The following is a 13050-nucleotide window of genomic DNA, read 5'->3' as shown; positions in this document are numbered from 1 at the left end:
GAGAAAGATAACATGTCTCATAGTCCACAGTGTGTAGATAAGACTTGAGTCACCGAATTACAAACTAGATAAATTGAAAGCATGTCTCTAAAATATTCACAGTGTTTTATTTGAAATGAACTCCTTGAAAGTTTTCTCAAATAAAAGATAGTTGTGTGGGCGAGTTTGTATGTTATGTGAAACTTCATATTGGGATTTGGTATATTTGTTTTACGAGCTATTATCATTTAGAGCCATTTAAAAGGTGTTAGCTTGAAAGGTTGGATGAAACCAGAGTCACAGAGAAAAACCACCAACCTACAATTAGAACAATTTGAGATTAAAACTCTCAACCCAGAGGTGGATGACGTATAGTTATATATCGGAACGTTTTAGCCACTGGGTCACCACGGCCTCTCATATGGTAACTCCTAAGTGATCTGAACACTGTTCAGACCACTATAATATCGTTGCTAGTCGGACCACAGACCAGTAGTGTTACATCTTGTGCTCATCACAATAAATCTAAAGTTAAATATATATATGCATAAACCATCTTGAATATCGATGGTGTCTGCTCCGCTGCCGATATTCAGTCACACGATACGAGTCTTCGGAGTTACAATATGAGAGGCCCCGGTGGCCAAGTGGTACATTTTCCACATATAACCAATAAACCTCTACCTCTTCGTTAAGAGTTTGACTCCCCCATGAGATAATACGGGGGATTTGGGATCTCAAAACGACGTGGGTAAAGTACCATTTACCGTCGATTAGTTCAACCATCCGATGATTAAGACTTCATTATTTGACGTGAGGTTCGTGACGTCATAATCACTGGAATCACTCGAAACCCCCGTCTTGACAAGTTTTAATCGTAGGTCGGTTATCTTTCTCTTTGTGGCTCTCCCTCCAACTTCTAAACTTGACGCGTAATTCAACGACCTAGGTTGTTCATAGGTCGTAAAACATGAGCAAACAAATTCCAATATGAAATGAAATTTTAATATCTCGCCCACTATCTTCCTCTTTGAGCAAAGCGGCAATGAGCCCAGTTAAAACGAGACATGTAATAACTAATTTAGAGACATGCTTTCATGTTCTCTAGGTTGTAAAATTAATTCGGTCTGACACAGTCTTATCTCCAGATTGTGTACAATAAGACGTTTTATCTATCCCTGATCACCTCACACTTGCATGATATACCACTGCGAAAAGGATGATAAATATATAGTCGTTTGAAATAGTTTTTGACGACCGCAATGCCAAGTTGGTATTATTTATGTTTTGCCTAGTTTCTGTAAGGTGTGAAAACACGCATGATCAGAGAATAATCCTGAGTGGTCCTGCCTACGTCCAGCAAAAGATGATCCACCTACAGAGTAAACTACCAACCATTCAGGCGACGGTACTGTCCCAAACTGGAGAACTACAAATCCTAAAGACTACTGTCCAGACACAGCATAGCACAATACAGTCCCATCAGGACACGATATACATATACAAAGTGGCAAATCTCTTCTTTGGAACAACAACTTGCACATTCACTGAATGGTAAGACTTTTTTTATTCTTTTTATACTTGTTTTATCAGGTAACAAAGTTGTATGCACCTTCTGTCAAACTTTCCTTTTGTATGGGCTCATGGTTATGTCAGAGGTCAAAGCTCAAAGCGTGAAAATTCAAGTTTTTATTGTTTAAGTCAAAATTGATTAAAAAAAATCACAGTACAAATATTTTACTCCCCCAGCTGAATATGATGTGTATATACATTTGTGGCATTGCAACAAATATATATACACATTAGTGTTTTGGTGAGAGCTGCCAGGGTTGGTGTGCCCTGGGGTCAACTCCCCGAACAATATTGTCCTCGCACAGGAGGGCTCTCGCACAGTATGCAACAATTTAAATAAAAAATATTTTTTTTGATAGCCTTTATAGTTAAAGGGACATAACTTTTTGAAATTTTGAAGAAATAAAGAAAAAAAGGAAAAGCTTTTTAAGAAAAATTACTTGTGTTTTGAGTATTCTGTTCACATGAAGATTTGGAATTTAATTATTTTGGTTTAATGTTTGTAGTGAAGTGAATAAAATATTTATATACAAACAAAAACTAGCACAAAAAGACACACACACACACACACTACATATATATATATAAAGAATTATAGACAATACACAAACAAAACAAAAATGATTCAAATCATATATTTTTAAGTACTACAACATATAAACATCATGCAAACATCGATTGGCATATTTCAAGAACTATTCAAAAATATATTTCCGATTGATGCATATTTGATCAAATTTCTCAATGCATCCATTTTGAATTGACACTTTTTTCAACATCATATTTTGTTAACAAAAACTCACTCAAACCTTGCATATTTATGTTGTTGTTTTTTTACTTGATACAGAAAAAAAATATAAAAATTCATATGAAGAATAATGAAATTGAGAGGTATTGAACATTTTTCAGTCTCACTAAACAGTATTGTTTATAATTTAAATTCCACCACATTATTAGTTTTTTCATATATTTTTCTTTTCATATCATGCCATATGTATGTATGTAACAACGTAAATTCCTCCGTTTATTTTTCGGAGCACCCTTTATAACACGGTTCAATGAAGTCAGATGCACTCCACAAGGGATTACTGGGTTTAGTGTATATGGCATTCAACAACCAACTCTACCAACACAAACTAACTACAATTTATATACAAACATGCACATGCAACCAAACACAGAGAACAATTAATTTTAACTATTACCATATACACCCAACCCCCAAAGAATTCACTAACATTTCAAAAGATTTTTGACATTACCAAAAAGATGTTCTATGGTTTCAACTTCTGTATTACAGATATTACATATATTATTTTCAAAAATATAACTTTTAAGTAATTATTCAAAGGGAGTATACGGTGTACTGGAACCATTGTATTGATGTATCTTTGATAATTAGAAAAGGTATTTGGCCAGGTATGAATGGTCTAATTAGTTTATTTAACATACTAAGGTTTAAATTTAGATTATCACATATTTTCTTGATACAACTGCGGTAAAGTAAAATATTTCTGATTCTATACTGAATCTTTGTTTGAAATCATTAAAAGAAAGAAAATGATTCTCTCGGTCTAATAAATCACAAACATTTCGAACACCTTTATCAAACCATTTTTTTGTTAAAAAAGGATTTGTTATCAATGCGAAAAATAGGGTTGTACCATAAAGGAAGTCTTAAAAATTCTGAAGAAGTTCTCACCTCTACTGATTCAGATACCTTAACCATTCCCTGGAAAACATGCTTCCAAAATGTATTATTTGTTTTTTGATGTTTGATAAAATTAGTTCCTAAATCTGATACATACGATATTGGAAAGTGTTGTGCTTCAAAAATGTTAATCCAGCTTGTTCTATTACTTTTAAGAAGTCTTCGCATCCATGTAGATTTCAAACTAGATATGAATTCAGAAATATCAATCATTTTAAGACCACCATTTTCATAATTTGATATCAAAGGTTTTCTTTGATTTTATTAAAGTTATTGATGTGTCATCTGCAAACTGCATTTAATAAATTAGATATTAGAATTGTTATGATATTTGCTTAGCGTTTGCCTGCAAACTCTGCATATAAAAATCTATCTAAAGAACAATACAGTCTATTTATAACAAAACCTTTCTATCAAGATCACCTGTCTAAAAAGGTCAACAATCTCTAGAAACAAACGTTAATTTTGTTTAAGTTAATTAAGTTCAGTTAAGAAAACTGGAGGAAAATTAAAAACGGTGGCCACAGTGACCTAGTTAAGTATTTGTTCTATTTTAGTAATTTTTTTTCTTTTCTGAAAACTAAGATTTTTTAATAATTTGATAACTGTACAGGCAACTGTATTTATTCAAGCATCTGATGGACAAAACACATCAGTATATCTCTTTATTTTGCAATAACATAGATGCCAAAATCATTTATCTTAAATTAACTAACAATGTAAATAAAATGTCTTTAATGTAAAATAACACTATTAAGTTAATGAGATTGTTATTTAACAGAAAAAAAAAACACGAATCAATTTATCCATAGCATTAAAGGAGACACTTTGTTCTGTTCCGCAAAATATCGTTACTTGAGCCATTGTCATTTAAATGCTTGAAGATCTAAAGGCAATTGTATCAATCCCAGCGTCTGTATGGATTGTATCCATTACCATGAAACTATAAATTTTTTAAGGTATCATTTGTTGTGCCATAATTTTGTCATATTTATACTATACTTACCAGTTCATGTAGACAATGCAAATGTAGACAATGATAAAGAACGATTTATTATTGATACGTACAATTCTGAATAAAGTTAATTTTACTCAGTCGTGTCCACTCGTCAGGGCTTGTTACATTCATTCGGAAATTGAGCGTTGACTATTGCAATTTCTGATCACGTTTCTGTGTCTTGTTGACGTCACAACGTCTATCGCATCGGACTATTTACGTCTAAATAATGTTGAAAAGATTGCTGTATCATGACAGAATGCATCATTTATATTTCCACGCAGCTGTTCTAGGTTCCGTCAGCAATGTAAAGCATATGTTAGCTTATCCTTATGGTACAATACGTATAAAATATGCTAGAATATTATTCACCTAGATTACAGTGCTTTGAAAAGGTTTTTTTATGTGGAAATTATCTTATCAGAATTCCATATAAATTGAAGGAGGAAATCAAGTCATGAAAACGTATTATTAGCAAATGAGGGAACATAGTAAAGGATATCTTTATCATAAATAATAAAGTAAAATATGCTCCTCCACATGATAGCTCTTTTATTCAAGCTGAATGTATCAATAAATACTATAGCGCTATTGATACTTTTTTCTGACAATATAATGCTTTTGTGTAAATAGGTCCCCTTCCTCATTCGTGGATGGCCTACACTTAAAGTGAAATGGACAGCCTAAATATCAATCAAAAACCAACTTAAGCTATTATGTTCATGGTCTTCACTTGATAAAATTTGAATTTTGTTTTATATTGTATTACTCAACATTGTATTCATATTTAATTTGAGTCAATTTTCTTTTTTGGAGTTATCCCCCTTTATTCGATTTAGATGGCTTCCTTTATTTTGTATGTGTACTGTTCTTTTATACATGTCATTGATTAGTTATTTATTACATTGCAGACTGAAATGAGTGAATATATGAATTAGGTTTGATACTTCGTAATGACATATCTAAATTAGCTGTAATTGTTCTTTTCTCGTCAAAGGCTAGAAGAGACTTTTTATATAATTAATTATGTTGTTCCATTTTGTGCAATTGTGGCAAGGTATACGTGTAGGTTCGTAAATTTACAAAGTTAGTTTCAAATCCAGAAACAAACTCGATTGTAGTATTCTATATTTATACGTTGGTTTTGAGATACCAAAACGACATTGGTAAAGTACAATTTAATGTCAATTAGTCCCACTTTCCGGTAATGGTGACGGGATGTTATGACGTTACAATCGTGGGAAGGTGGGACTAATCGTACTTGGTACAAGTCATTGTAGGATCTCGTGACCCCTGTAGTAATTGGGTATCTGTGTGGTATTCTTATACATATATATAAAATGATTGATTTTTGTTACATTGCAAGAAACCCAAAACCAGAAAAGCGAAATAACATCTCTTAAAGTGAACAGTCGGGCAAGGATGGCTAAAGTAGGTAAAAATGGTGTGAATGTATCCAGTATTATTTCGTCAAAATCTGTCTGCGTACGCAGAAATTAATTTAAAGTATAGGAATCCTAAAACGTCCTCCCGGCTGACTATGTCCGTGGTTACATTTCCATGCAGCCTCGCTTTCAATGCTTTCAACTTTTCTTTATTTCAATGGTCAGAACTTGGAAACTAAGCCGAACTTGACCTTCGTATTGATATGTGAGAACTTTTGGAAGGCTAATGAAAGCGTTTAGACTGGTTTTCTTTGCCCGACTATTCAAATAACATCTCTTAAACAACAACTTTCTGAGGCTAGTTCTGGTGAGTTTATATCTTTTGTTATTTCTAAGCATCATTCTGAATATCTTTTGTGTTTATAAACAAAAAACGGAAGGATACTTTTTATAGATTTGAAGTGTCTATGAAAAAGAATTTCCGTCCATTGTTTTGTCTTTGATTTCATGTACCAAAAAGATATTGAGTAACTCTGACGTTTCTGTTCAGCCAATTAATAGCCATATTACAACTGTGTGTGCTTACATGAACAAATGTAAATGCTAAAAACTACAAAAAAGAAGAAGAAGAAGAAGAAGAAAAACGACATCGCGAAGCTTTAAAAATAGTATAAAAAATCAAATATAATTTGTAACATATAGATATAGTTTTGTGATAAAAAGTATCTTAAGATAGTGTTTTAGTATGAGTAATACGCAACCTGTCTCAAAGTTAAAATTTGTGCTTACCAAGGCTCTAAAAACTAAAAAAAATCTTAATGGATTCGACGTGATATAAAGATGGTTCTTCCGGAATGTCAAATGTTAGTAATGATAATATACATTTGATACATTTGTCTTCATTGGCAGCGAAAGGAGGAGCAACATTTGTCCGATGGGGAAGAAAGGACTGTCCCACCAGTCTAACAGAGCTTGTTTATTCGGGTATGTGACACCTCCAATACCAGGTATTCTGATGTAGACCCGCCTTCCTTTTTAATTAGTAGTAGAGTATTATGTTCTAATATTTATGATTTACGTTTGTATATACATATGATTTATTCTCAAGGTAAACTGTAAAGGTTGTTATGAAAATCATGAATTCTTACGAAAAGAAATAACACTTCAGCACATCTGTAAACTAAATCGAATTACATTAGTATCTGGTTTCTGAATGGAATTAATTCAACACTAGAGGGTGAGAATTATTGTTTGATTCTAAAAATGCTAAATGAGTTTCAAAAACTTGTCTGTATCAATATTACCTCTATATATATTTCAACATTGTGTAAGGATATATACATCTATTCCTATCTATAAAAGAGGTACTATGAATCCTTTATCTGTGAAACAATATCGAATCTGATACATACATGCACAATAATGGATAGTGACAATATCTGAGTGTCTTTTCGCAGAAATTCAGGCTCATTTTGACAAGTCATGATTATTCATTTTGCATGATATCGCTATGTACCTTCTTTCTTGGCGATCAGGACATTCTGTAGATAACACATAACTATGACGACATAAGTTTAAGTATTTCCTTCCAAATTTAACGACACATATCAATTGCCAAAAAAAAAAAGAAAATACGCATATATTGCTTTTGCTCAAGGTGATTCAAACGGTGTTTTAACAACAATATACAAAATGTATGGTAAGAAATAAAATAAGAATACATATACATATATATATTATTTTGCGATAGGTTATGCTGGTGGTTCTTGGGTTCTTGGTATAACCATAAAGGAGCTGCAGCTAACCCTCTCTGTCTACCGCCTGATCCAGAATGGCTAAACACGACAGTAGTTCCAGGCAACTATACAGGGAAACTATTGGGGGCAGAGTACGAATCATCCAATGCCCATACTATGTTCGGTTTAAATTCACACGACGAAGACGTGCCCTGTGCGGTCTGTAGGCCTAAATCCTTTGCCTCCTCTGTGATGATACCGGCGAGGACGACCTGCTACATCGGCTGGACGAAGGCGTACGGCGGGTCATTGGCTTCCGGGTACTACGACCATCCAGCTGCCACCGAGTACGTGTGTATGGATGAGCATGCACAGCCACTTGCAGGTGGAGGAAACAGGAACGAAAATGGCACTCTGTTTTATGGAGTCAAGGCATTCTGTGGCTCATTGCGATGTCCTCCGTACAAGCAAGACACATTTATAAGTTGCGTGTGTGCATGAAATAACATTCGCAGAAAATTAGATTAGGTTTCATCGTTGATTCCTTTTTTTTTTAATTTTCTCCAATACTTCACAGGGATATCCCGTGGGTGTTGGTATAAAAATAAATCTTTCTCACATTTTTCATTGGGAAAATATCAATCTTTTCTCCCATACAGGGATATCCCGTGGTTGTTGGATAGAGATATATCTTTCTCGTGTCCCTGACAGGGAAATCTTTCATGATACACAGTGTTAGATTTTCTATCTCGTCCGATCTGTCTGGTACCTTTACGCGATGTTTGACAGCATTTCACCCCATTCATTTGACAGTCCGCGCATGTGACTTCATGATACATGATGCTTGCCAAGGGTTAGATTGTCGTGAATATCCTCCGATATTCCCCTGTCCTACTCACTAGGTAGGGAATTATCCCTTTTGTGCCGACTTCACTGGTAAAATGTTCCGACTTCACTGGTAAATGTCTGAGGCTAAACAGTGTTTGAAAGATGACCACATTTGAAAAAAGTTGACATCTGTTAACTAAATTTATATTGCATTAAACATTTGATATTTGAACATTGATATGTAACTTGGTGATTTAGCTCCCTAAAAACCTATGCAAGTCTGTAAGAGAGCCGAAATCTAGTGATCATATATTGCCTTCAATCACAACCATGTTGAGTGACTTCTAGTTTTGTCGGATTCCGAAGCGTATCACGTGACTGACGTTCGACACGACCTGCACGTGGTGAGACAGGTAACTAGCGTAAGTGCAAATACGTGTATATTTGTTTACATTTTCCTTCTGGCTTGTCCACATAACGGGATTTGAAATATCCAATTCACACATTACCGTAAAATATTGTGTGTATCAAATATTGCTATGTGCGAGCATTATTTTCTTTATAGACCTAGTCTGCTGAGGTCGACCACATGCTTTGTTTATGAAAAATTGTTGACATTTTTTCTTGGTTTCACAACTTTCGTTTTACTTCGAGATTGTTCCGACGATGTTCGGAAGAGTTCGAAATGCTTCTGCATCTATGGAGCCTATTTTTCACGTGTACACGTTTAAAAGATTGTTTTCACTTTTATAATTAAAAATACTTCCAGTGCTGCAACTTTAGAAAAAGTGGTAAAAATAGAAAGTTTAAAACTCAGACAGACGGAGAAAAATTTGTATAAGACTTAAACAGTTTTCACTATGACAAAAAGAGCAAAAGTTATTGATCATACAACTTTAAACATCTTAATCTTATGAATGTTACTCGATATAAAAAAATACACGGCCAGTGCCTCGAAAGATACGCTGTATTATTTGCTCGCGGCGGAAAGAAAAAAAACCGGCTCGCGACGAAAAGTTTTTTTTCTCTTTTAGCAAATTCACAACGTAAATTTTCAGACACTTATCATTATATTGTTATCATGCGTTATTAATATATATGTTATATATTTATACATGTATATAATTATTATCAAAAAAATTAGAAAGTATACAAACGATGACATAATAATAAAACCTCTTTGAAAAACAAAATATTGAGCGATTCACTTAATTTCAATAAGAATACATTTGACCCTTCTATTGGTGAATCTGGCTTTATCGTTTTATACGAAGCTAAATTTTTAGTATATAGATGACCATGACTTCTGCTCTCCCTACAAGTCTAGTGATGAGAAATGATCATCTGAAATGATTTTTATCTTTACTGGTAACAAAGCAAAACAAAAGCTGAGGGCAACGTGAAGTTAGCACCGTATTCGTGATTCGGGATTCGGGATTCGAATAACGAATCCGGTGCCAGCACCTTATTCGGGATTCAAAAATTAACTAATAAATAGAAATTTCAAGACATAAAAAAACAGATCGAAACATAATTTCACAACCTCAAAAAAGTTGAATACTTCGATAAATTGTTTTGAGTTTGAATAACGAATCCGGTGCCGGCTCCGTATTCGGGATTCGGGATTCCAATAAAGAATCCGGTGCCAGCACCTTATTTGGGATTCAGTAACAAGTATATAGACATCATTTAAAAACTTGAAAATCGTAAGACACCTCCTGACATCGTATTTCGGTATTCAGTTTGAATAACGAATCCGGTGCCAGCACCGTATTCGGGATTCGGGATTCAGTAACAGTTACATGTATATAGACATGATTGAAACACTTGAAAGTCGTAAAACACATCTGTACATCGTATTTCGATATTTATTAATACAACGCGACTAGCGTTTGTATTAATGCTATCCGGTTTACCTAGATGTGTAGAACTGAGTAGGACTTGCCCCACAATGACATCTAGTGGTGACCTCTTAAACCATTTCATTCATAAACTTCCATTCATAAAATTCCTATTTATTGAACAATATTCCTTTTGACCAATAAAATGTTGCATTCCCTTTACTGCAGTATGCTGTCATGGGAAGCTTGCCTTATGATTGCATGGTGGAATTCACACAGTCTCTGTAGAATATACACACACATACTCCCTAACTGTGTATACATGTGCTTTCACCGTATTAGTTATCAAAAAATCAAAGTACTCAAAATAATGCAAATACAACGCAGCAGATACAGAAAAATAAGAATGAAATTAGATGAATTTTATGAATTCAGTACTGCCATCAAGTCCTGTTGATTATATGACATCTGATACACCACTCTGGTTTTGTGAAAAATTATTAATTTTTAATGATGAATATTTGACCAATCCATATAAAAAAAACATCAAGCTGTTAGGCAGATGCCCCATTCTCCAGAAAACAGATACATTGAAGGCTTTGCATATCTATCAGCAGTCTAATGTCTGGTGGTCGGGTGACCGACTTTGATATCAATTATTTCAAGAATATTCAATTAATGTATATAATTTGTTTGACATTCTTCTTAATTAAAATTCCTACATAAATTCAACAATTACAAAATAAAGAAAGCATTTAAGTATATATCATATTCATTAAAAATGAGTTTTTGTCATACACTCTTGGCTCTTGTGTTGCACAATTAATAAAAAAAATTGTATATATAGTGAAACCATGCACACATGTGGGCAGCCTTATCAATAATCATTTTAAAACGAAACTATAGTGTACACAGAAAGAAACTCAGATAAGTTTACTTTTAACTCAAGATCTGTAAGCCTTAAGTAATTCCAATTTGTATTGCCATTAACAGTGTTTATGTAAGTTGGACAGAGGAGTTTGTACACATGTAGAGTAGGTGTGTGTATATTCTACACAGAGGCTCTGTGAATTCCACCAATCAGAAAGTAGGCTTCCCATGACTGCATACACATAAATGCAGTAATGGCAATGCCACATTTTGATTGGTCCGAAGGAATATTGTTTGACATTCTTCTTAATTAAAAATCCCTTCATAAAATAAACAATTTCAAAGTAAAGAAAGCAGTTAAGTCTTATATTCATTAAAAATGAATTTTTGTCCTACACTCTTGACTCGTGTTGCACACTTGTAATGTAGGTAGAACCATGCACACATGAGAACAGATCTTATCAAATAATCATTTTAAAGAATTATTATAATGTATACACAGAAAGTAGCTCTGAACTGTTTACTTTTTAACTCTGCGATCTATTAGTCTTATATAGTAATTCCAATTTGTATTATCATTAACAGTTTATGTAAGTTGGACAGAGGAGTTACAACCAGATGTAGATTGTATGTACATGTATACACATGTACAGTACATGTATACACATGTACATGTAGATACAGTTAGGGAGTATGTGTGTGTATATTCTACAGAGACTGTGTGAATTCCACCATGCAATCATAAGGCAAGCTTCCCATGACAGCATACTGCAGTAAAGGAAATGCAACATTTTATTGGTCAAAAGGAATATTGTTCAATAAATAGGAATTTTATGAATGGAAGTTTATGAATGAAATGGTTTAAGAGGTCACCACTAGATGTCATTGTGGGGCAAGTCCTACTCAGTTCTACACATCTAGGTAAACCGGATATCATTAATACAAACGCTAGTCGCGTTGTATTAATAAATATCGAAATACGATGTACAGATGTGTTTTACGACTTTCAAGTGTTTACATCATGTCTATATACGTGTTACTGAATCCCGAATCCCGAATACGGTGCTGGCACCGGATTCGTTATTCAAACTGAATACCGAAATACGATGTCAGGAGGTGTTTTACGATTTTCAAGTTTTTAAATGATGTCTATATACATTGTACTGAATGCCGAATTAGAAGTTGGCACCGCGGGGCCGGTTTCATAATTCGAATCCCGAATCCCGAATACGGTGCTGGCACCGGATTCGTTATTCAAACTGTATACCGAAATACGATGTCAGGAGGTGTTTTACGATTTTCAAGTGTATAAATGATGTCTATATACATGTTACTGAATCCCGAATAAGGTGCTGGCACCGGATTCGTTATTGGAATCCCGAATCCCGAATCCCGAATACGGTGCTGGCACCGGATTCGTTATTCAAACTCAAAACAATTTATCGAAGTATTAATTTTTTTTGAGGTTGTGAAATTATGTTTCGATCTGTTTTTTATGTCTTAAAATTGTTATTTATTAGTTGATATTTGAATCCCGAATAAGGTGCTGGCACCGGATTTCTTGTTGGAATCCCGAATCCCGAATCCCGAATACGGTGCTGGCACCGGATTCGTTATTCAAACTGTATACCGAAATACGATGTCAGGAGGTGTTTTACGATTTTCAAGTGTATAAATGATGTCTATATACATGTTACTGAATCCCGAATAAGGTGCTGGCACCGGATTCGTTATTGGAATCCCGAATCCCGAATCCCGAATACAGTGCTGGCACCGGATTCGTTATTCAAACTCAAAACAATTTATCGAAGTATTGAGTTTGTTTTTGAGGTTGTGAAATTATGTTTCGATCTGTTTTTTATGTTTTAAAATTGTTATTCATTAGTTGATATTTGAATCCCGAATAAGGTGCTGGCACCGGATTTCTTGTTGGAATCCTTAATCCCGAATCCCGAATACGGTGCTGGCACCGGATTCGTTATTCAAACTGTATACCGAAATACGATGTCAGGAGGTGTTTTACGATTTTCAAGTGTATAAATGATGTCTATATACATGTTACTGAATCCCGAATAAGGTGCTGGCACCGGATTCGTTATTGGAATCCCGAATCCCGAATCCCGAATACGGT

The 13050-nt window shown here is 34.2% G+C and overlaps 1 pseudogene; it reads left to right on the top strand.

The window, feature by feature from the left end:
- Positions 1-5681: 5681 nt before the first annotated feature.
- Positions 5682-7881, top strand: LOC138330671 (uncharacterized; annotated as a pseudogene).
- The last annotated feature ends 5169 nt before the right edge of the window (positions 7882-13050 follow it).

Source organism: Argopecten irradians, chromosome 9 (genome assembly GCF_041381155.1).
Source record: "Argopecten irradians isolate NY chromosome 9, Ai_NY, whole genome shotgun sequence".
NCBI lineage: Eukaryota > Metazoa > Mollusca > Bivalvia > Pectinida > Pectinidae > Argopecten > Argopecten irradians.
This window is presented reverse-complemented; position numbering and strand designations above follow the sequence as displayed.